General features: G+C 38.7%; 1 protein-coding gene and 2 long non-coding RNA genes across 7 annotated transcripts in view; 1 reads left to right on the forward strand and 2 right to left on the reverse strand.

The window, feature by feature from the left end:
* LHFPL3 (LHFPL tetraspan subfamily member 3) overlaps nucleotides 1-26,183 on the reverse strand; it is a 563,045-nt gene that overhangs the window by 467,938 nt on the left and 68,924 nt on the right. The gene's annotated exons all lie outside the window — the stretch shown is intronic.
* Nucleotides 4,270-25,996, reverse strand: LOC112661341 (uncharacterized). 3 transcript variants are annotated; one of them, XR_003137622.3, is made up of 5 exons: nucleotides 25,880-25,996; nucleotides 24,088-24,288; nucleotides 7,386-7,854; nucleotides 6,637-6,796; nucleotides 4,270-4,465 (listed from the first exon to the last, which is right to left on the reverse strand). It is a non-coding gene; the product is annotated as an uncharacterized LOC112661341 (long non-coding RNA). The 3 variants fall into 3 exon arrangements; XR_003137621.3 differs by lacking the exons at nucleotides 24,088-24,288; nucleotides 25,880-25,996 and adding an exon at nucleotides 23,745-23,874 and having other exon boundaries at nucleotides 4,271-4,465; XR_003137623.3 differs by lacking the exons at nucleotides 24,088-24,288; nucleotides 25,880-25,996 and adding an exon at nucleotides 23,707-23,861 and having other exon boundaries at nucleotides 4,271-4,465.
* LOC125752908 (uncharacterized) lies at nucleotides 23,923-24,317 on the forward strand. The gene is made up of 2 exons (XR_007403496.1): nucleotides 23,923-24,106; nucleotides 24,237-24,317. It is a non-coding gene; the product is annotated as an uncharacterized LOC125752908 (long non-coding RNA).

The raw sequence follows: 26,183 nt of genomic DNA on the forward strand, positions 1-26,183 counted from the left end.
AAAAAGAGGAAAATATCATTGAAATTAAGAACTGGTTCTTTGAAAAGATAAACAAAATTGACAAAACATTAGCTAGAAAACCAAAGAAAAAAAGAAGGGAGAGGGCCCAAATCACCAAATTAGAAATGAAAGAGAAATTACAACTGACAACACAGAAATACAAAAGAACATAAGAGATACTGATAAACAATTATATACCAACAAATTATACAACCTAGAAAAAATAAATTCCTAGAAACATACAATTTTCTAAGACTATTCATGAAGAAATAGAAAATCTGAATAGACCAATACTAGTATGAAGATTGAGTCAGTAATCAAAAACCTCCCAACAAACAAAAGTCCAGGACCAAATGGCTTCACTGGTGAATTCTACCAAACATTCTAACATTTAATATCTATCCTTCTCAAAATCTTCCCAAAAATTGAAAAAAAACTCATTTTATGAGGCTAGCATTACCCTGATACCAAAGCTAGAGAAGGACACCAGAAAAAAAAGAAAAATACAGGTCTATGATAAATAAAGATGCAAAAATCTTCAACAAAATATTAGCAAATCAAATTCAATAATATTTTTAAAAGACCATACACCATGATCAAGTAAGATTCATTCCAGGGATTCAAGGATAGTTTAACATCTGCAAATCCATCAATGTGATACACCACATCAACAAAATGAAGGATAAAAATCATATGATCATCTCAGTAGATGAAGAAAAAGCATATAATAAAATTCAACATTTGCTCATAATAAAGCTTTCAACAAGTGGATACAGAGCAATGTACCTCAATATAATAAGGTGATATATGACAAATTCACAGGAACAGGAATAAGACAAGGATGATCACTTTTGCCACTTTTACTCAACACAGTATTGGAAATCCTATCCAGAGAAATTAGACAAGAGAAAAAAATAAAAGGCATACAAATTGGAAAGGAAGAAGTAAAACTGTCACTATTTGCAGATGATATGATCCTTTACATAGAAAACTCTAAAAATTCCATGAAAAAAACCTGTTGGATCTAATAACTTCAGTAAAGTAGCAGGACACAAAATTAATATACAAAAATCCACTGCATTTCTATACACTAACAAAAAGCTATCAGAAAGAGAAACCAAGAAAACAATCTCATTTATAACTGCATCATAAAAAATAAAATATCTAGGAATAAATTTAACCAGGGAACTGTACACTGAAAAATATATGATACTGATCAAAGAAATTAGAGATGACACAAAAAAATGGAAAGATATTCCATGTTCATGGGTTAGAAGGATAAATATTGCTAACATGTCCATATTATACAAAAATCTACACATTAAATGTAATCTCTATCAAAATTCCAGTTTTATTTTTCACAGATCTAGAACAAATAAGTATAAAATATATTTGTAGCCACAAAAGACTCCAAAGAGGCAAAGAAATCTTGAGAAGGAAGAACAAAGTCAGAAGTATCATGTTCCCTGATTTCAAACTACAGTACAAAGATAGAGTACTCAAAACAGTATGCTAGTACACATTAAAAAAAAAAAACACCTATAAACCAATGTAATGGAATAGAGCCTAGAAATAAATCTATACATATATGGTCAATTAATTTATGACAAAGGGGGCAAGAATATACAAGTGATGTTGAGAAAATTGGACAGCTATATTCAAAAGAATGAAACTGGACCACTTTCCTATATCATATACAAAAATTAACTCAATATGGTTAACAGACTTGAATGTAAGATGTGAAACCATAAAACTCCTAGAAGAAAACAGGCGGTAAGCTCCTTGATATAGGTCTTAGCAACGCTCATCTGACTGCAAAGGCAAGGGCAACAAAAGCAAAAATAAACAAGAGGGGCCTTAATCAAAACTGAAAAGCTTCTGCTCAGTCAAGGAAGCCAACAATAAATGAAAGTCAACCTCATTAACAGGAAAAAACCATTTGCAAATCAAATAGCTGATAGGGGTTTATATCCAAAATATATAAAGAAATCATACAACTCAGTAACAAAAAACCCCAATCCAATTATAAAATAGACAGATAACCTAAATAAATATTTTTCCAGAGAAGACATAGAAATGGACAACAGATATATAAAAATATGCTCAACGTCAATAATCATTAGAAGAAAGTAAATCAAAACCACAATGCTGCACCACTTCACACCCGTCAGAATGGCTATTATCAGAAAGACAAGAACTAACAAGGGTTGGAGAGGATGCACAGAAAAGGGAACCCCTATACACTGTATATTGGTACAACCACTATAGAAAACAGTATGGAGCTTCCTCAAAAACCATATATGATCGAGGAATTCCACTCCTGAATATTTACCCAAAGAAAATGAAAACACTAATTTGAAAACATACATGTACCTCTATGTTTACTGCAGCACTATTTACAACAGCCAAGATAGGAAACAATCTAAGAGTCCATCCATGGATGAACAGATAAAGAAGATGTGAAAATATCTAGATCTATACCTAGTTCTATATAATGTAATACTATGTAGCCATAAAAATGATTTTTTCCATTTGCAACAACATGGATGGACCTAGAGGGTATTATGCTAAGTGAAGTAAGACAGAGAAAGACAAATACCACATGATTTCACTTATAAGTAGAATCCAAAAAACAGCAAAAGAAAACTCAGACTCATAGATACAGAGCAGTGTGGTAATTGCCAGAGGGGAATGGGTTTGAGGGAAATGAAATGGATAAAAGGCATCAAGAGGCACAAACTTTCAGTTATAAAATAAATAAGTCATGGATAAGTAATGTACAGCACAGGGAATATAGCCAATAATATTGTATTAACTTTGCATGGTGACAGATGGTAACTGGACTTATTATGATGATCAATTTGCAATGCACACAAATGTGGAACCACTATGCTGTACACATGAAACAGAATATTGTATATTAATTATACTTCAATTAAAAGAAGTGTAGTATGATCATTTAATCCTATGTCTAAAAATACAGTGAACTGGGGTGCCTGAGTGGTTCAAATGGTTAAGCATCCAACTCATGATTTCGGCTCTGGTCATAATCTCAGGGTTATGAGTTCAAGCCCCAAGTCTAGCTCTGGATGTAGAGCCTGCTTAAGATTCTTTCTCTCTCCTCTGCTCCCCCAACCCCATTCCAAACCCCCACTTACACATACTCTCCCTTCCCTACCAAAAAAACAAAACAAACAAACAAACAAAAAAAACCCTACAGTGAACTATTAATGTATGGTACCACAGAATGTATGTATTCTTTATCAAAGAATGTCATTTCTCCTGCAATAAGCAATTTAATTGCAAGCAATAAACACTGTACTGCTCCTGCTGCATAAAGAATACAGGTAGTAAAATGAAAGAAACCCAACTTGTACAATTTGAGCTTGGGAGAAATAATACACTGCTAAGCAGGCCAGTTTGAAAGGCTTGTTTCCTTCATGCATTTATGGCCATGATCTCTTGTCCTCATAAATCCAATCAGACCTAAGACGTGTGGATGATGCCTGGGAGCTCCACTGTTGCTCCAGCATTCTTAAAGTGAAAAAAAAAAAAAAAAAAAAAAGAAAAGTAGAAACCTCTAAGTCAGAATTCATCAGAATCTCTAAAAGATGGCCATGCTTTTCCTCTCTTTGTATTCTGCCAAAGTCATTTTCAACACCTAATAAATCATCAGCATCTAAACAAAAGGAAAGAGCTTACGTATACCATCTCATTCAATATTTCTAGGAGACAAATGAGGAAAACATCCAGTTTTTGCAGATAAGACAGGCCCAGAGAAATTGATGAAGATCACAAAGTCACTACACGTTGGAATGAATGCTCAAGTTCACATCTACCAATGTTCTTTGTCGATATCAATAACTGGAACACTCCCCCCCACACACAAAATCCTTTGAAGCATTCCCACTCTCCACCCCCGCATCTGCTTTCCACAATTCCAGGACACTTTCCCCCTTACTGGACTCTACAATCAAGTCACTCCACCACTCTTCACTGCCCCGTGTGTACTCCATGTCTTGCTCACTCCTTTCCCAGCTTCACATCCTTAGCCTTGGCAGGAGGATGACTGGGGCTGGACAATTCCTTGTGATGGGGGCTGTCTGGTGCACTGCAGGCAATTCAGCAGCATCCCTGACATCTATATACCCTAGGGTTAGCCTCTACGCACCAGACGTCAGTAACTGACATCCAACCAAAAATGTCTCCAGACCTGGCTGACTGACCTTTTAGATAAACCAATATTTGGATGTGTGGCTTGGGAGGCTACAATGGATTTATTCAGGTAGTCTAGCCTTTTATTATGTATCTTTCTTTGGTTTTACATAACCTCCTCTGTAAGGGAAAGCTGTGAGCATTCTGAACAAATTCAAAGGCTGGCTAGTTCTGGTGCAGACCCCATGAGTCTCTTCTGTGCCTCAGTGGAAGGCCTTCTTTCTTTCGGGATCTTCATTCAGCAGCATTTCTGTGAATTACAACAGACAATTCTCAGGCTCCCCAGCAGAAGTACCTCAAGCCAAGTGGGTCTTGCCCTCTCTTGCACAGCAAGCAAATGCCTACCAAGAGATAGCTAAATCACAAAACCAATTTCTCTGTAATAATACCAGTAAATCACACACTTGGTAAGGTAGCCACAGTCTGAATAAACTTAATGTGAAAAACACTATAAACTAAAGCCCCCCCCCCCCTTTTCGTACAGGAGAAAAGCATTCACAGGATCGCTTCATATCTAAAGTACTAGTTGAGTGATTTTTTTTTTTTTTTACTATGTTCTGTTTTAGGAGAGCACATTAGGGTGTATCGTATTGCTTCTTTTATTAACAAAATTAAAGCCCTCCCAGACTACTCCTTCTCCATGGGCCAGTTCTACGCAGCTTTTCTTTCACTTTTTACTCCTAGCTTTGTTGAGATACAATGGATACACAACATCACCTAAGTTCCAAGTGTACAACGACGTAATTTTATATATCTTATTACAAAATGATTATCAAATAAGGTTAGTTAACACATCCACCACCTCACAGATTTAGTGTGTGTGTGTGCATATGTGTGTGTGTATACATGTGTTGAAAACTTTTAAAATCTATTCTCTTAGCAATTTGCACAAATACAGCACAGTATCATTAACTACAGTCACCATGCTGTACACTAGATCTCCAGAACTTATTCATCTTAGAACTAGAAATTTATATCCTTTGGCCAGTCTTTTCCTACTCACCCCCACCTCCGACAACCACCAATCTGTTCGCTGTTTCTATGAGTTTGCTTTTTTCAGATTCCTTGTATAAGTGAGATCATACAGAGTTTGTCTTTCTCTGACTTCTTTCACTTAGCATAATATCTTTAAGGTACAGCCATGATGTTGGGAATGACACAGGATTTCCTTCTTTTTATGGCTAAATAATATTCTGTTGCCTGTATATACCTCATTCTCTTTAGCCATGCATGTACACTTAGGTTTTTCCGTGTCTTGGCTACTATAAATAATGCTTCCATGAACATGAGAGTGCAGATATCTCTTTGAGTTGGTGACTTCATTTTCTTTTGTTTATGGCCAGAAGTAGAATTGATGGATCATATGATACTTCTATTTTTAATTTTTTGAGGAACCTCGGTGCTGTTTTGCACATTCTTTCAGCCTTTCTGATGATGGCTGCTGGCCCTTTCTAGAACAGACATCCTCTAGACTGGGAACCCTTTAATTTCTCTCATGGCCAGGTCAAGTTGGACAGCCTACGTCTGTACTTCCAGAAGCACTAACCCATCTGATGACTTCATTATAACTGTGCATCACAACCCCCACACATCTTGCTCAACAAGGCCTACCTTCATCACTATTTCTCTATTTTAACAGGCAAACCCATCACTGCTCCTCATCCTAATTATCATTACCATTAGCTTCCATTATCATTCATTTCCATTACCATTTACACAGATAGCCTCCTAATAGACTGTAATTATTTGCTCTACCATTTATTTATTATTCTTCTCTCCCCTTCCCCTAATGCAAACTACCTGAGGGTAAGGAATCTTGGGATTTTCACTCACCAACATATCCCCAGCACCAGGAACATCGAGAGGGCCTCAATAACTATTTGCTCAAAGAATCAGTTAATTTTCATGTAACTGAGTCCTTGAGAACAGGGACTATGTTTTATCCATCTCTGAGCTTCCAGTGTAGTTGGCCATCACCACCACCGTCATCATGGTAACCGGGAGTATTAACAACTGTGTACTAGTTGCCAGTTCTGTGACCCTTCTTTTTGGTGTAACACCATATTTAATCTTCATCATGAGGGAGGCAGTGTACTATGATCCCCTTTGTACAGGGGAGCAAACTGAGGCTTAGAGAAAGAATAACTTACCCAAGTCACAGAGAGACAGTACACCATGGAGCTGGGATTCAGGCCCAGGCAAGTCAGAGTAGTTCAACTCTAGAATTCTTGCTTAATTATTTTTGCAATAAATGAGAGGTGAAGTGAAGTGAATCTCTACAAGTCACATAGCCTAACCTCATTATTTGGGGGTAGTTGGAAATTAGAGAGACCATCATTAAGAAGACTATGGCAATTTTGCTTTCCACGTCTAAACAATTTCAAAATCCATCTCTCCCTCCAATGTGTCTTGATGACTTACATTATTCTTCCCCCCTTGTATTTTTCTGCTGAGCTTTTTTTTCTCTTGCAGTACTTTAACTCTCTATTTCCAGTGTTGACAGCTATCATCTTCTCTTTGACTTTCCTGGCCAAGCCTCTTAACCCTGGTGAAGACTTCATTTCCTCTCATCCAAGATGCTCTGGGGGAAAAAAAATCCTTTCTTGGCCTCTCCCCAAGAAGACTTCTATATGCCTTTCCCCCATCCAATGCAATGCTCCTCCACTGTATCAGGCCTGTTCAGCCCATTTCTTCCTCCCCATTGTGTTTCTTTGGGTCTTTTCCCTAACAATCACCTGCTAACAGGAGGCCATCAGCACATCTGCACCATAAGCATTATTCTTTCTCACATCCTTCAGGATCATACTTTAATAGGTACACATTTCCCTTTCGCATAAACTTACTCTACTTGTAGGTTCCTCTCTTGGCCAGCCTTCCCCACCTTTCAAACAACATACAGTAATAACGTCTTTGAAGTCTCAGGCTGGCTAGGTCCTGGGGTCGTTAGCCCATCTCATTCCTTTGGATCCAGAATTACTCCCAAGTATGGTTGACATTGATTCTTTTCCATGCCTCCCACCTCCCTATGTTTCGATCCTAGCCATTTGATTCAAACCTACTGTTCTACTAAACCCACCCTTTGGAAGGCCACCAGTAACCATCTAAAACTTAAATGTGTACCTGTCTTCAGGGCTGGCCTTCCTCTGTCCTTCTATGGAGCTGACACTTACCACTTCTCTGTCTCTCAGCTCTTCTTTCCTCTCTGATGAGCTTCTTTGTTACCCAGCTGTCCCCATGTCTTGTCTCTTTCTTAAGCAGAAGGCAGAGTGCAGCTTTAACTGTTCTATGTCCTGCTTCCTTCATCTACAAGCAGAGGGAAGGCTGCCGTGGACTCTGCTAACCGCTCGCTGTGCATGTGGCATGGGCTCCACTGCTAGTGTGGCCCTCTGGTTTTCTTCCTTCTGTGTGGTAAAGCAGTAAGAAGGCCTGGTGGTAACAATTGGAAGAAAGCCCAGAAAAGTGTTTTCCATCCTGCTTTGCCTCTGGCCTCTAAGACTTATCCAGCCTGGGCAGATGGAATCCTCCACATGGCCGAGTCTAGGCCCCTGGACTTTTTCTGGGGTTGGAGCCAAAGTCTTCGACTAGTAAGTGCTCCTCTGCCTTTGCCTTTCTTGAACTTGTTTTTTTCCACTTTGAGGCCTGAAGATGAGAGTAAATTTGTCAAGGGTTATGACTGGGGTATTTTCAGGTATTGTTTGTATCCCTCCCTGCCCCCTTTCCTTCCTCCCTTCCATTCAGTATATTTCCCAGCTTCCAGCCTCCAGCTCATCCCCTACTGCTTTGCCTTCAGTCAATGCATATGGCCACTGTCTTCAACTAATATTTCTACTCAGAGGACCCTCAAATCTGTGGCATTAGCTTCATTCCTCCCCCAAGGTCTAGTTCTGAATTCTTAAACTTTTTGATAAAGACATCCACATGAAAATCAACATGTTTAAAGGCAAGATTATAATATTCCCCCTAAAACCCACTCTCCTTCTAACATCTATGTAAGTGATTTTAATGGTATCATAATCCTCCAGTGACCCAGATCTGAGACACTGGTACATCTTTGACTTCATTTGACTTTCATTTTCTTTTCTCCATTTTTCCATGGGTCACTAAATTCTGTTCACTCATCTTGGAAATGTCTTTCAAATTCACAGTTGTTCTATATGAATCTCTTGACTATATCTAAGTTCTTGTTACCTTACTAGTCAATGATTATTATTTCTTTAAGTGAACTCCTGAACTCTGGTATTTCTCTTTCCAATAAATCCTATACAATGTCACCAGATCATCCTTCCAAAGCAACACTCCGAACCTCTCGCTCTCCTGCTTTAGAATACCAGCAGCACTCTAGTCCCTACTAGAGCTCAAAATCCTTCATCCAACACTCCATAGTTTTTCGTCAATATACCTCTTCTTCTGGTTTATCTTTCATCAGTTTCCAACTTGCATTCTAAACTGCAACCAAATGGGATCTGCTAGTTTTACTGTGTGAGACAGTTTCCTCAAATATGGTAAAGAGCCTGGGCTCTAGAGTCAGGAAAACAAGGATTCAAGCTATAAATTCTGCCAATTGTGCCTGTGTGTTCTTGGGTAAATTACATAACCTCTCTGAGATATAGTTTTTCATCAATAAAACCAAAAAAAATAAGGGTATTTATCTCATGGGATTTAAACTGATAATGCATGTGCAGTGCACAGTTAGCACATGGTCTGCTGTCCAGAAATGCAAATTGTAAACTACATGTAGAAAATATTTATTTCTTTTAAAGATCAACCAAATTAAATCAAATCAACTGGAAGGTACCACTTTATACCTATTTTTACCAGTTAAAAAAATATTTTTTTAAAAAATCATTTAATACTGGAATTATGAAGAAGCAGGCACACATTTATACTATTTATGAAGTTGTAAACTGAGAAACTGCTTTCAAAATAAAATCTATGAATATGCAGTGGTAGTCATGAAGGCTCTAATATTCCACTCAAGATAAAGCTCAATAGTAGCAAAAACTTACAGGTCCTCAAATGTCACCATGTAAAAACCAGCAATCTGAAAGTTACTCTAACTTCTCGATTAAAGTGGAAAAAACTTTTTATTAATGGTATCAACACAATGGAATATTATGCAGCCCTTAAAAATTATAAATATAGGGGCGCTTGGGTGGCTCAGTTGGTTAAGCATGTGACTCTTCAACTCAGATTATAATCTCAAGGTTGTGAGATCACGCCCCATGTTGGGCTCCATGCTCAATGCAGTCTGCTTAGGACTCTCCTTCTCCATCTACCCCTCCCCTCCAACATGCACACACACTCATTCGCTCTCAAATAAATAAATAATACAATTCATAATTATGAAGTCAATTATATTGGACATTTGTCACTCTTTTTGGTTGCCTGGCATTTGAGCATATGCCCTAGAATTCACTGCTCAGATGCTCCTGCCATGCTGTCGAGGAGAGCAGATGATCCCAAAAGAGGGAAGAGGCCCAGTTTCTTTCTGGAGCTAACAGGGGAAGAGGGGTATGAGGAGGGTGGGCAGTGAGTAGGTGATATGGTGGTAGGTGGTTTAGTAGTTTGCTAGGGCTACTATAACCAAATACCACAAGCCAGATGGCTTAAAACAACAGAAATTTATTATCCCATGGTCCCAAAGCCAGATGTCCAAAATTGGTGTCAACAGAGCTACAGTCCTTCTGAAACATGCAAGGGAGGATCATTCCTTGTTCTTTTAGCTTCTGATGTGTGCTGCCAGTCGTTGGCATTCTTTGGCTTGTAGCTGCATCACACCACGTTCTGCCTTTCTCATTACATGGCCATCTCCTCCTTGCATGTCTTTCTCCTCTTACAAGGATACTATTGGTCATGTGGGATTAAGGACCTGCCCTATCCCAGTATAATCTCAATTTAACTAATTACCTCTGCAACTATTTCCAAATGAGGTCACATTCTGTAGTACCAGAGGTTAGGATGCCAATCTACCTTTTTGGAGGGACACAATGCAACCATACCTAGTATCTACTCGAAGCACGCCAGCATATCTCCAATGCAAGCTGCAATGTCTAGCGCTTGGTGGCAGGTGGTAGGGCATCCTTACTCCTAATGGTTGTAACCTGACCGGAACATTGCCTTGGAGTCTCAGGTCAACTATAGCCCTTCTGGAAATTCTAGAAGCCACCTACTGTCCCTTAATAAATCTTTTTCTACTTGAATTGGCTATATTTCTATTGCTTCCAAAAAAGAATGTTCTACAACTATTCAAAAGTATAAAAATATTTATATATCGGGGTCCCTGGCTGGCTCAGTTGGTTAAGTAGCTGACTCTTGATTTTGGCTCAGGTTATGATCTCAGGGTCATGAGATTGAGTCCTTGTATCATGCCCGTCACTGGACTAGGCACTGGGCTCTGCACTAGGAATGGAGCCTGCTTGTCTCTCTCCTCCCTCTCCCTTTGCCTCTCCCCTCTGTCTCTCTCCATTAAAAAAAAAAAAAATCCCCAAACAACTTACATATCTATAGGTTTTGACAAATGTCTAATATATCGACTCTTACAGTACCATACAGAATAGTTTCACTGCCTTAAATATCCCTGTTCCACCTATTCATCTTCCCCTCCCCACTAACCATGGCAACCACCGATCTTTTTTTGTCTCCATAGTTTTGCCTTTCCAGAATGTCATATAGTTGGAATCATACAGTATGTAGCCTTCTCAGACCGACTTCTTGCACTTAACAATATGCATTTAAGGTTCCTCTATATCTTTTCTCATCTTGATAGCTCATTTCTTTTTATCATCGAATAATATTCTCTTTTCTAGATGTACCACAGTTTATCCATTCATTTTTTTTAAGATTTTATTTATTCATAGAGACAGAGAGAGAGGGGCAGAGACACAGGCAGAGGGAGAAGCAGGCTCCATAAGGAAGCCCGATGTGGGACTCAATCCCGGGTCTCCAGGATCACACCCCGGGCTGCATGCGGCGCTAAACCACTGAGCCACCGGGGCTGCCCATATCCATTCATTTATTAAAGGACAAATGTACAACATTTGTTGAATGAGCTCCAAGGTATATTGTAAACTTTAGTTACTATCAGTGCGTCAATGTTGACTTATCAACCGTAACAAGCAAGCATGCCACGAGATACAGGATATTAAGAGAAGAAACTGTCTGCAGGTCAGGGGGTGGGGGTTAACAGGGGAATTCACTGTACTTTCCGTCCAGTTCTTCTGTTAACATAGAACTAACTGTTCCCCCAAAATCTGTTACCTAAAAATATATTGATGGCTCACTGAAAGAGACCATAAAATGGAATGCATTTCAGGGTTGTAGGCATATGAAAATATGTACTTAGGTAGCCAAGAAAAGGGAAGTAACACTAGGAGAACACCGTGTTGTATTGGTTGGGGTGAGGGAATAGCCGTGGTTTATTAGTTTTTCACAACTATCTTTCACATTATATGAGTCTCTTAATTTTCAAAAACTGCAGAAGAGGTAGAAAAGAAAAAATAAATGATCCAAAGTCTGCCTTTAATCTGATACTGTAATTTATTATTTTCTTAGCAGGAATTTCATAATAGTGTTTGGACATAGGGAATACCAACACTCTAGTATTGAGAAATAAAATATGAAGCATCATTCATAGAATAGTAAGGAGTGACAGCCAACCAACCAAGCTCTCAAGGCAAAGATTATATGTTAACTGTTTTGTTGTTAGCATCTAGTATGGACAACACAAACAGAACCATGCTCAACATATATTTGTTGTTGAATGGTTAAATCATTGATAATTGCACAAATAAGCAAGTATACTTGATGTAGGATTAAGAATTTATTCTCCCATTTTTCTATTTCCAATTTCTTGGCTCCGCTCAAACTGATACCAATTGATGATTTTTTAAGTTATGCTCTTAAATCAATTTCTGAATTTATTGTTTTCTGGCATGATCTCAATTATATGCTAATCAGAGTTAACATTTACTGGTAGTCTAGCTACATGGGGCAATTTGTTTTCTGAATGAATGCTATCATTAAATCCAAACACACTAAGCAATGCCATTATTAAATATTGGAAATACACCCATTTGGAATGGTGGATACAACTTTTAGATGGCAACATGTTCTGAATTTGTCAAAGTCCTTTTTAAATTAGTAAGAGAATTCAACCCTCAATACCAAAAAGTTAAGACCGCTGGTTGGCAGCATGAAATTGAAGGCAATGAGCCTGTTTTTGGATCACCGCTTGGCCGCTAAGGTCAATAAGACCTTGTTTGTGCCATCTAGAGGTTGTGCATAAATCTAACAGCATAAACAGATACTCTAGCCAATTTACAGTCTTAACAGCAACTCTGCATTTACAAATTGTTTCTGTCTTCTGAAAGGGGAAAAGAACAATTTAATTGATTGCACATAGTGTCTCCCTCACAATTTTCTTAAAAATATCACAGCTGTGTTTCATTTCAGAGTTCCCTGTCCTCAGAGCTGGGCACAATCATACGTTGCTCAGACTATAGAGGCTCCCCAGAACTCTAGGAGACGCCTAACAATGTTCTCCTTCTGTAGGATTCTTTTAAAAATCAACACAGAAATTCCTCTGCTGGGGATCATGAAAAACTCATCAGTGGCAATTTCCTCTTCTTATTCCTGAAGCTCTGTATTTTTCTTAAAAAGCAAAAGGGAAATTCTAATTAAGAGCATATTTTTTACGTGGGTAAAATATGAAAGTCACTGTGACTAATGGTTAATCATTTTTGGCATAACTTTGATTCCCTATCTACTATTCATGCTAAATGCCAATGAGCAGGTTTTAAAGAAAAACTTTTGTGTGATACAGTTCTCTTTCACTGAAATAATGAAAAAATATAGTGCCACATTTAGAAGAGATAAAAGAATTCACTTAAGTATTCATCTATACTGTAATATCGTACCTTTAAAAGCCTACCTTTTCTAATGAATGAGAGATTCTTATATTTTAAATCATTTTATCTGCAGAAAAGAAATTCATCTGGACAGTGGGTCAAATGGAAAGTAAAAATAGGGTTCCTGGCAAAAAATAGGTGATCCCATGTACTGGAAGCTTTGCCTGCTGTTTGACCATGATGGGAAGAGAAGAGGGGCCACCAATGATGACCTTGGGATACTAAAAACAATGTGAGATGGTATTTCTATGAGTACACGCAGAAGGTTTGCCACGCAGAACCACCATTTGGAGCATCCCAGAAAGGTTTCACTGGAGGTCAGGGATGTGGAGTAGAATTCCTTTAATGGTCAAGAACATGGACTCTGGCACCATATCATCTGGGTTCCCATTTCCACTCTACCCTGGACAGACTATGTGATCATGAGCAAGTTATCTTGCTGCTTGTACCTCAGTTTCCTCAACTACAAAACAGGTATGCTAGGGTTCCTCTGAAGATTAAATGAATTAATATAAAAAGACCTTGGAAGAGTTCCAGATAAATAAATAACTTTCTAAGTTTTAACCACTGTAACTATTTGTAGATGGTGATGATTCAGAGAAGCAGAACCAAAGGGCAAGGGCCTACTAGGGGAATAGGCATAACCTGGGCAGAGACAAACATGGTGGGGGAGGGGTTACCTACATCATGACATTTATGGCAACATGGGTTCAATAATAACTAATTCATCCAAGGGAAGAAGCAGGACAGTCCCACCTGGGGTCTCACTCTGCTGGCTGATGTTGGCTACCACGCTGACTGGTCTGTTGGGGAAGGAATCTGCAGGTAGCAACAAACAAGGCCCTCTCTCCTTCTGTTTGTCTGGCATATTTCTGATTTTGAAAAGGGACCAGCAGCTACCTAGAATTCCCATACCTGGAATCTGCAGATTTATGGGGCATGAAATAGAAAATGTCACAGAAGCTATGGAACTCTCTAGTATAAAAATGGAGATCCTTCTTCTGTGCAAGTGATGTGAACTCTACCCATCACTTATAAACCTCCTGTGTTGACCCTGTCTAAGAGTATATCTTGGTGGAGCAAGAAATGACCCAGGGTGCCACACTGGAGGTCCAACACCACTCCCAGCTCAGCCTGGGCCCTGCAATTATATATTGTTGAAATTTCTAGTGAAGCTTAACACTGGATTAGCATCTTCAAAATGTGTGAGTATGGGGGCATCTGGCTGGCTCAGGCCATAGAGCATGTGACTCTTAATCTCAGGGTCATGAGTTGGCCATAAAGATTGCCTTAAAAAATTGTTTGTAATGGGGCGCTGGCTCGTTCAGGTGGTTAAGTGTCTAGCTTCTGCTCAGTTCATGATCCCAGGATCCTGGGATGGAGCCCCACATGGGCTTATTGCTCAGTGGGGAGCCTGCTTCTCCCTTTCCCTCTGCCCCTCCCAACTGTTTGTGCTCTCTCTCAAATAAATAAATAAAATCCTTAAAATCTTTAATTAAAATATTTTAAATAAAAATGTAAAATGTGTGAGTATGATTTCACTATCTGATGCTTTGTGTTATCTAGGCTTATTCTGAATAATTGATGAGGAATTCTAGTTTCTAGTGCCCCCCCTCTGTGACAATCTTCACACAGGAAGGCAGGGGAGTGGAGAGGACTGGTAAAGAGCAGGGGCTCTGGGTGTGAACTCTATCCCTCAGTGTTTGCAAAGCTACGGGCGAGTATCCAGCCTGTCTTCACTTCAGCTTTCTCATTTATCAAATGGGGAGAACCATGCCCACTCTGGAATTGCTGCGAGGATTAAATGAACAACGGAGTATATTGAAAGTTTAATACAGTGCTCAAAAACCACAGTAGGTGTGGCTAAATCACACCTCCTGTTAAAATTAAGGGGAGATCTGACTAAATATTAGATCAGTGCCGTTTGCTGGCAGATAAGAGAGGGGACCAAGACAATAAAATGAGAACAACCTCGTTTCTTTTGCCTTAATTTTTTGCCAATGTTTTCCTATTCTGATCTGAACGGTCTGAAAGAGATTTGCACAAAGAACTACAGCCACATTTTCTGAAATAGATTTTTTAAAAAGAATCTAAAATATTGCTTCTTGCTTTGTGTGTTTTTTGGAGTTAGCAAATCCAGTCTATAGACTGCACCAATTTAAAGAATTGTTGTTTTTTTTGGTTTTTGTTTTACTTTTTAACAGCTGACTTGCAGTATTGCAGTACCACTTCTAAAAGGAAAATAATCCTTTGGTTTATTTACAATACGACCCTTGTCTGAACTTCTTTTCACATGTGTGCTATTTGTCCTGCTGATATTCTGAGAGCCTGAAATGAAATTAGAACAAACTCACAACCATTAAAGAAAGGAGTTGGAAAGAGCAAATTTTGTTTTCTGAGTACAAAATTATTATTCTCAACCTCAATTAGATTTATGATGGATGATTTTAGGAGGAAAGTAGGAAGGCTGCTTAAAGGACAGACATTTCCCCTGCATGTCCCAAAGAATTAAGACTATCGAATTCCAAAAACTGACACCAACTGTTTCCCCTCCAGCCATCTCTAGGTCTACCTAGAGGTCTACCAATCAACCCTTCTGGTTGTTACACTGCAAAAAACATAAACACATCAGAGCAAAATAACCTCATACCAAGGAATGACTTCAAGGTTCATAAAACAGTCATTGGCACTGTAGCTATATCTTGTTAATCCTCTCACATATAAAGATAAGTAATCAGCACTCTTATCAGTTAAAAAAAAAGACTACTGGCACTCAGAACTGAACTTCTAAGTCATACATCAAAAAGTTAAATACATTCAAAACCAACTGATCACCGACAAGCATGAGAACAGCTATAACATGTTCCACACAACTAAGCTCATATTATCTTTTAATTAAAATACCCTCACTGAAATTAATCCACTTAGAAAGCATCTACTTTTATGAAGGCATAGTCAATATGTCTTTTCTCTTCCTCAGTCTTTCAATCACAGGAGGAGGTACTTTCCATTAAAATAATTCCTAGTTGGGTCCTATTTTGCCCGGATGGTTGAAAAGATGAATCACATTTCTGAAAAATCATTCAGAATCACATTGAGACACTCAAGCTTTATCAGCATTAGACATTTTGCTTTGCCAATCCGTATTTCAAGTGTTTTAATTTACATGTTTACTAATAATGCTTCTTAGCTGCTTCCTTGTTGAGTTATTAAGATCATTTGGTGATTATCTTTGTATGATCCATATTAATCAACACGATATTAATATTTTCCTCGGTGCTACAAAATAATGCACTACTCATGTCCTTTGCATGACCTTGTTTGAATCTTTAATACGATGTGTTATAGCTATGAATGATTTGGTGGGTCAGTTTAACGGCAAAATATTTCAACTTGTGGATTGTTACTTTCTTTAGTCACTTAACAGACCTATATTTATGTTAACTTTTGACTTGCTTTCACATTCATTACTTTTATGTCATCCAGCTGATTCTCATAACAACCCTGTGGAGGTAGGATAGGTTTTTCAATGAATAACACAGACACACGTTACATAATTTGTTCAAGTCATGTAGCTGGTTAGTGAAGTAATCCGGACCAAGTCTCCTGGTTTGGGTTCAAATGCTATTCCTAAAAATCAGAAGATACCACCTCACATCTGATAGGATGGCTATTATCAAAAAGATGAGAGATAACAAGTACTGGCAAGATGTAAAGAAAAGGGAACCCTGGTGCACTGTTGGGGGAAATGTAAATCAGTGCAGCCAATATGGAAAACAGTACAGAGGTCCCTTAAAAAATTAAAAAGAGAACTACCATATGATCCAGCAAGCCCACTTCTGGGTATATATCTAAAGGAAATAAAATCACTAACTGAAAGAGGTATCTGCACCTCGTTATTCATGCAGTATGCAGCATTATTCACAATAGTCAAAACATGATAACAATCCAAGTGTCAACTAACATAAATGGATAAAGAGGTTGTAGTATATATACACAATGGAATCTTACTCAGCCATAAAAACAAAGGAAATCCTGCCATTTGGGAAAATATGAATGGACCTTGAAGCATTACACTAAATGAAATAAGTCAGATACAGGCAAATACTGCATCTCACTTACATGTGAAATCTAAAGATGCCAAACTCATAGAAACAAGGAATAGAAGAGTGGTTGCCAGTGGCTGGGAGGTAGGGGAAATGGAAAGAGGTTCCCCAAAGGGTACAAATTTCCAGTTACAAGATGAATAAACTCTGGGGATCTAACGTATAGTATGGTTACTATAGTTAACAAAGCTTTATTATAAACTTGTAATTTGCTAAGAGGGTGGATCTTAAGTGCTGTCACCACCAAAAAAAAAAAAAAAAGGCGATTATGCAATGTAATGAAAGAGTTATCTAACCTTACTGTGGTACTCAGTTCATAATACCTAAATGTGTCAAATCATATTGTACACCTTAACTTTACACAATGTTATCTGTCAATTATATCTCAAAAAAGCCAGGTGCAGAGGTGGGGGTTAAACTTAATGAACATTGTTTAAAAAATGGGTATTGAAAACAAAAAAGATGGAGCACCTAGGTGGCTCAGTGGCTAAGTGTCTGCCTTTGGCTCAGGGTGTGATTCCGGGGTCCCAGGATGGAGTCCCACATCAGGCTCCCTGCAGGGAGCTTGCTTCTTCTTCTGCCTGTGTCTCTGCCTCTCTGTGTCTCTCATGAATAAATAAATAGAATCCTTAAAAAAAGGAAAACAAAACAAAAAAAAGAGGTCCCTCCACATGGAAAAAGCTGGGGTAGGAAATAAGTGTTCCCCTCAACATTATAAAAAAGGAGGGAAGAAGGAAGGAAGGAAGGAAGGAAGGAAGGAAGGAAGGAAGGAAGGAAGGAAGGAAGGAAGGAAGGAAGGAAGGAAGGAAGGAAGACATACACCAATATTTTGCTTGAAATAGTATCTGGTTATCAATCCTTGACTGATTGTCTTTCTTTATCCCTCTTACATTTCTACACACACACACACACACACACACACAGTGGGGAGAAGAAGGAAGGGAGAGATAGAGAGACAGAGAGACCTCATAGGGCCATGAAATGGCTCCAGAAATGGAGCTTGCCACACACCTCCCACTGAGATAACCACGGACTCCGGGAAGACAAGAGGGATGTTGTCCCCACAACTGAGCTCCTGCCCCCACTACCCTTGCCACCTGGCTTCAATAATCCAGCACCTGAATCAACCCAAAATCTTTGTACTATCTCTCTGCCATGTACTTGCCGCATGTGCCTACTGTCACCAAGCACTGGCTCCATCCTTTCTCTTCAGGTGCTTCCTGCTACATTCATTTGGAAATTCTTACAGGCAGAAAACCACAGGAACCAGGAAGGGAGGAATGGGAAGAGAAAGGAAGCATACCAGCCGTGCATTGCTTTCTGAGAGGTGTAAGTCCTAAGGAACTTGGCAGGAGAGCAAATCGATACAACCTCTCTAAAAGAAATTTGTTGGTCTGTAATAAGAACCTGCTCATTTATAACACCCCACTAATTCCATTTCTAGGAGTCAAGAAAAATTGTCAGACATACAAGCAAATATTTATGTTCAAAGATATTTGTCACATTATTTGTAAGAGCAACTAATTGAAAATCACCTAGGGGGCAGCCTGGGTGGCTCAGTGGGTTAGCCACTGCCTTCAGCCCAGGGTGTGATCCTGGAGACACGGGATCAAGTACCACGTCGGGCTCCCTGCGTGGAGCCTGCTTCTCCCTCTGCCTGTGTCTCTGCGCCCCCCGACTCTGTGTCTCTCATGAATAAATAAATAAAATTCTTTTTTAAAAAAAAAGCACCTAAACATCCAAAAAGAAGGTGAGATTTAAAATATTTCAATTATTTAAATACAGTGAAATAGTATGCATTCATTTTATTTTCAAGACTACTGAACAACAGGAAAATGCTTGCAATCTGCTCAGAGGATAACATCTGCCAACAGTGCTTATCCCTGGGTAGTGAAATTATGAAAGATTTTTAATTTCCCTTAACTTTCCAGCATTTTCCATTTCTTAAAAAGTCTATTTTGGGGGCACCTGGGTGGCTCAGTCACCTAAGTGTCTGCCTTTGACTCAGGTCATGATCCCAGGGTCCTGGGATAGTGTCCTGTATTGGGCTCCCTGCTCAGCAGGGAGTCTCCTTCTCTCTCTCCTCTGCCCTCCCCCTCATAACCCCACGGGTGCTGTTTCGCTTTCTCTCAAATAAATAAATAAATATATTTTTTAAGTCTATGCTTCATCAGAAACAAATCTTCCAAGAATCAGAGCAATGCCAAGGGCTCACCCAAAATTCTCTTATATTTGTAAGACAATGACTTTCAGACATACACACACACATAAGTTTTAAACTTTTTGGTAGATTTTATGAAAGCAAGATGTAGGAAGACCAAAGAGTAGGGTTTGGGAACTACTTTCCTCCCTTTCAACAGGGTTAAACAATTACCTGACTAGAGCTGCCACTCATTCTTTCTTCCTCCCTCCCCTCACAGCAAAAAAAAAAAAAAAAAAAAAAAAGGTAGATATTGTCAGTTTGTCACAGCACTCATTCCAATGAATGGGGGACATGTTTCAGCCTTCTGCCTCAAGTAGCCTGATAGCCCCTATCCCATTGTTCAGAATTGGCATGTGTATTGTAACCAATTTGCTCTTTCTGAGACAGACTCTATTGATCAGCATTATTAATCTGTGATACAATTAATTTGACCAGATAGTTGACTGTCTGGTTCAAGAGCTTATCTCCAAAGATAGGGCTCATGGAGGTAATCTGTTCAATTCACATGACACGATGGTTAGAACATCAGAGTTGTATCACATTGTCCAACATTGATCAATATTTCAGAGATGCAGAAGACCACATCAAATTTATTCCAGATATCTTAAGATTTGGCAAGCAAATCTACTAGCTGGTATGTATAAACACTACAAATTCACATGTGAAAGTTAAATCCAACCTGGGGAAAACCTGTCCCACAAGAACCAGATGGCTCAAAAATTAACCCTTGTCATTGGCTAAAATTGAATAATAAAGGGAATCTAAAATAACAAATGAGAAAAAAATATATTTTAAACACACTACTCTTATATAGATTAGAAATGCCATTACAGCCAAAAAAGGGGGGGGGGTTCAAGACTCAAAATAATGGTCTGAGTCATTGCATACTGTTGGAAAACAGCATTGGTTAAGAAAAGTCTCTGGGTTAGCTGAGCCAAGCAGATGGGTCAACCATATGCAGCAAGGAATTTCTGGGTTTCCTAGACCATCCCATTTGAGAAGAGGGCTCAAAAGAAGAACAAGTCAGAAGTAACCGATTGGAGTTCCACAGCCAGAGAGTGAATAAGATGACAACCAGGATGTTGAAACAAACATCACTGGATTTAGAATTATAATACCATCTGGGTCCAACTGCAGGCTGCGCCACTTACTGGGTGTTCAGCTTTTTTTTTTTTTTTTTTTTTTTTTAGACAAAAGAAATGTATGCTCTTTATTGTTAGGAATTATGTAAATCTTAGAAATTAAATCTGAACATCAGCACTTTGAGGACACAATTTAGCAAAGAGATTAAAGATTCTGTTTTTAATAAGGTAAAGAGAAATAGTTAATCTTAATTTATTTCAAATTACATAATGTAGCCAAGGATTGAGAAGAATCAAGCTGTACTGTAAGCTCCTTCTGTGAGTTAATCTACCTTTTTATAAAAGCTCATAGCCACTTTGTAAGCTGTCTGGGCTGCCTTACTTCATTTTGCAGAAATAAATAAATAAATAAATAGTAATTCTTTTAAGCTGTAGCTGGGTCAAAGCTAAGTTTTATGCCAAGAGTAGTTTAGACTTGGATAATGAAAAATTGCCCTGAATTTTAAATTAAATTTAAATTTAGTATACATCCATGTTTCAGCATATCTGAAAAATATACATTAAATTTCTTGAATGATGAGCCTATTATCCTCCGTTTAAAAGGATGAAAATTGGGGACGCCTGGGTGGCTCAATGGTTGAGCATCTGTCTTTGGCCTAGGGCGTGATCCTGAGTCATGGGATCGAGTTCCGCATCAAGTTCCCTGCATGGAGCCTGCTTCTCCCTCTGCCTATGTCTCTGCCTCTCTCTCTCTCTCTCTCTCTCTCTCACTAATAAATAAATAAAATCTTTTAAAAAAAGATGAAAATTGTAAAACAGCTTGGTTATATTACCTAAAAACAAAGCAGAACTCCTGTTTTGCCCCCCACTACTTCCTTTCCCTTCCCCAGTGTAACAATGTTATATGCTCTTTCTTTCCTCACTACACCAGCTGGTCACCTTTTGACTTTGTATCTTCATTTTGCCGCCTTTTATCCTTGAATTTATTAACATCACTCTTTCCTAGTACGTCTTTTTTGTTGTTGTTTTTTCCTCTCTGATCACATCTTAGACTTCTACATGTTCCACATTTGTGTTTTTTATCTATTTCCCCTTTAAACTGTTGCTCCTTTCTTGTTTTTCTACTGAAATCACTGAATTTTCGGGGGCACCTGGCTGGCTCAGTCAGAAGAGCATGCAACTCTTTATCATGGGGTCATGAGTTTGAGCCCCACCTGGAAGGGCAGAGACTGCTTAAATAAATAAACTTTAAAAAAAAATTTAAGATTTTAAGGGTATGATCTGCCTTTGGCTCAGAGCATGAACCTGTGGTCCTGGGATCAAGTCCTGTATTAGGCTTCCCACAGGGAGCCTACTTCTCCCTCTGCCTATGTCTCTGCCTCTGTCTCCCGTGAATAAATAAATAAAATCTTTTAAAAAAAGATTGTATGTATATATTTATTTTAGAGAGAGAAACCACCAGCAGGGGTAGAGAGAGTGACAAGCAGACTCTGCACTGAGTGTGGGACCCCACACAGCGCTCAATTCCACAACCCTGAGATCATGACCTGAGCGGAAACCAAGAGTCCGACACTCAACCAACTGAGCCACCCAAGCACCCCATAAGTAAATAATTTTTTTTTAAATCACCTAATTTTCTTTTGTAAACTTATTTTATGGTAAGAACATAACATGAGATCTACCCTCTTAAGAAATTTTTAAGGATACATTATTGTTGACTGTATATACAATGTGATACAGCAGATCTCTAGAGCTTATTTATCTTGCTTAACTGAAACTTTCTGTTCTTTGAACAGTAACTCCAAAGAAAACATGCAAATGACCAATTGAAATAGAAAAGATTGGTCAATATCACGAATCATCAGGGAAATGCAAATTAAAAGACAATGAGATATCACCACACATCTACCAGGATGGCTATGACCAAAAAACAAAAGGCAAATGTTATCAAGGATATAAAGAAATCAGAACCCTGGTGTGCTGTTAGTGGGAATGCAAAATGGCAAACCATTATGGAAAACAGTATGGAGGTTCCTCAAAATATTAAAAATAGAACTACTGCTTCTGTATATTTATTAAAAGAACTAAAATTAGTGGGGCACCTAGGTGGCTCAGTCAGTGGCTAGCTCAGCATCCAATTCTTGATTTTGGCTCAGGTTATGATCTCAGGGTGTTGGGATCAAGCCCCATGTTAGCGGGGAGTCTGCTTGTCTCCTTTTCCCTCTACCCCTTCCCTTGCTCATGCATTCTCTGTCTCTCAAATCAACAAACAAAACTCTTAAAAAAAAGAACTAAAATTAGTATCTCAAAAAGATATTAGCACTCCCATATTTCCCATATTTTCCTCCCATATTTCCTCCCATAATTCACAATAACCAAGATGTGGAAACAACCTAAACACCCATCAACAGATGAATAGAGGGGCGCCTGGGTGGCTCAATCAGTTGAGTGTCTGCCTTCGGCTTGGGTCATGATCCTGAGGTCCTGGAATTGACTCCTGCCTTGGGCTCCCACTCAGCGGGGAATCTGCTTCTCCCTCTCCCTCTGCTCCTGCTCTCTCCCTTTCGAAAATAAATAAATAGCATCTTTTTTTAAAAAAAATAGATGAATGGGGATCCCTGGGTGGCGCAGCGGTTTGGCGCCTGCCTTTGGCCCAGGGCGCGATCCTGGAGACCCGGGATCGAATCCCACGTCGGGCTCCCGGTGCATGGAGCCTGCTTCTCCCTCTACCTGTGTCTCTGCCTCTCTCTCTCTCTGTGTGTGACTACCATAAATAAATAAAAATAAAAATAAAAAACAGATGAATGGATAAAGAACATGTGGTTTATACCACAATGGAATATTATTTATTATTAAGCTTTTAAAAAGGAGGAAATCCTGTAATCAGTGACAACATGAATAAACCCTAAGGACATTATGATAAGTGAAATAAGCCTGTCATAGAAAGATAAATACTACATAATTTCACCTATATGAGGTATCTAAAATCAAATTCATAGAATCAAATAGTGCAACTATAGTTTGAATTCTACTATATAACTATGGGCATATTATTCACCCTCTGACTCTGTGATAATATGTCAGTTAAAATAGAAATAGTTATAACATCCCACAATGATTTTGAAGACTCAACATGAATTTCCTGGCATATAGTAAATAGGCAATAGTCTGTACAGGCTGCTATACCAGAATACCATTAATAGGGTGACTTATAAACAACAGAAGTTCCCACAGTTTTGAAGACTGGGAAGTCCAAGGTCAAGGCACCAGCAGATTCAGTGTGTGGTAAGGGCCCAATTCCCAGTTCATAGATAGCCATCTTCTCGCTGTGTCCTCATATGTCTGAAGGGGTGAGGGAGCTCTCTGGAGTCTCCTTTATGACCTAATCACCTCCAAAGGCCCCACCTCCTAACACCATCACATTGGGGATTATGTTTTAACATGAATCTGGGGCATGGATGGGGACAGACATTTAATCTATGGCAGCAATTCATAATCGATTATCACTTTGACCCTTTCTTGGACAACTGCTGCTAGTGTCACGTCCGAAATTCTGTAAAGGTAAACAAGTTTACCTCCACCTGGATTCCACAGGTAAAGCGCTCCCCCTATCTCCTGCATGCAAGGAAGCTTCACTGGTCCAAGTCTGCAATCTTCAGATTCACCGTCTTCTCCAGACAAATAGGAATGTATCTGTAGCACAATTATGCTTCTGTTCATACAGGTCCCAGCTCACTAAACAGCTCTCAACTGGCAAGGATCTAGGTGGAGAATGGCTACATAATAAATGGAAAGCTTTAAATTATGAACGACTCCAACTTGACAGCATACTTGTTGAAAGTAATGAATCCTTATCTAGAAGACAATAAAGGAAAAAGAGATCCCCAGCCAGATGCATTGAGAGTTGCTGTGTGTGAGAATTCCGGCTGTTGCTTTACCTGTTTAACACAGGGAAACCCGCTAATGTCCTTAAAATTTGGTTTCCTATTTTATAAAACAAGAATAATGAATCTTATATCTCAACACTCTTATGAGGATTAAAGGGAATTACAGGAAGCGAACATCACTGGCCTAGGGTCTATCTAACATGTTAAAAATAATTAATGCAGGCTGAATCCAAATGGTCTCAAATATAACCATGCTTTAAATGTTTTGTTCCAAAATTCTAAAAACAAAATTTGTAATTAAAAAGTTGCCAGGAAGGGGACCCTGCCTGGCTCAGTGGGTAGAACACACAACCCTTGATCTCAGGGTTGTGAGTTTGAGTCCTGCACCAGGAGTGGAGTTTACTTTAAAAAAAAAAAAAAAAAAAAAGTTGCCAGCAAGATAATGATTAGGAGGCAGCATAGCATAGTGTTAAAATCACAGACTTCTGATTTAAACAGTCTGAATTTGAATCCTAAATCCACAGTTACTTTAAACAACTTACCCTCTCTTTGCCCCAGTTTATAGAATGAGAATAATCACAGTACCTACTTCATTAGACTGTTGACAGGATTAAGGGAGAATTTTAATGGAACGCATTAGAGAATGCCAGGCACAGAATTCCCCAGTAAATGATAGCTATCATTACTCGGGAACATCTGAATTTTATTTTCCTTTGCTGGTCATCTGATAAATTAGGTATTAAATGTACTGCTGAAGTCAGCAATGAAAAACATTTTAGTCTCAGTCAATTCTACATTATTTATAAGTAAAAGTACAGGGGGGAGAAATAACTGTTTTTACACCATAAAATATTCATTAGGAGAAAATAATATTTCTCTTTTTTTTTGAAAATAATATTTCAAATGTCAGTTTCACCTCACTCTCTAATTCCATCCCACTGAAATTGTTTTTGTAGGCTCAAAAATCTACTCATTAGAAAAACAGACTGACAAATCCCATCTTGATTTTACCTTAAGTAAAAAGTAGTATCTCACAAATAGTATCAACACTATCTTGAAAACTACCTATCTGAATTTATTAGAAACAATCACATGGACACACATATGCATGTACACACACACACACACACACACTCACTCCCTCACACATCTCTCCTGAAAAACAAAAATAACTAAAGTAGATGGAACTACTTGTTGAGTAGGTTATATGGACTTGATCAGTCAATGCCAACTATCAGCAATACACCAGGGTGAAACTACAAATTTGGGAACAACATAACTTTCCTGCCCTTTATCTAGGTAATTCCACAGATGTTTCTTTGATTATTTTTGTTTAAATGACCTGGAGAATAAGCTATGAAATCGAGGCATGTATGGTCCCTATAAGATAGCATAGGATGAAAATACAAAATGGCTCAATAAATATTTAGCTAGGTTCCTAGGTGGCTCATTACTGGCAAGAAAGGTACCACCTACTCACCCGAATTTTTCAGGTCAGAATCATGGAGCTCAGCTACTTTGCCTCTTAAAAAGGCTCCTCTCTGACACAGGCAGAGGCAAAACATCAAGGCGACAGAACCTGCTAGTTTGAACTAGTGTAGTTTGTCTTGCACTTTTATGGCTCAATTCAGATTCTTTCTTTATGACAGGAGAGGTGACTACTGTGATTTATTGCTACTAACCAGACTCAAAAGTCAGTAACCTTGATTCTCAAGCCAGACTTTGTGCCTCAAAACACTGTCTCTAAAATGATGCATTTTCCAAACAACTTGACATGAGTAAAA

The sequence above is a fragment of the Canis lupus genome, chromosome 18 (genome assembly GCF_003254725.2).
Source record: "Canis lupus dingo isolate Sandy chromosome 18, ASM325472v2, whole genome shotgun sequence".
Classification (NCBI taxonomy): Eukaryota; Metazoa; Chordata; class Mammalia; order Carnivora; family Canidae; genus Canis; species Canis lupus.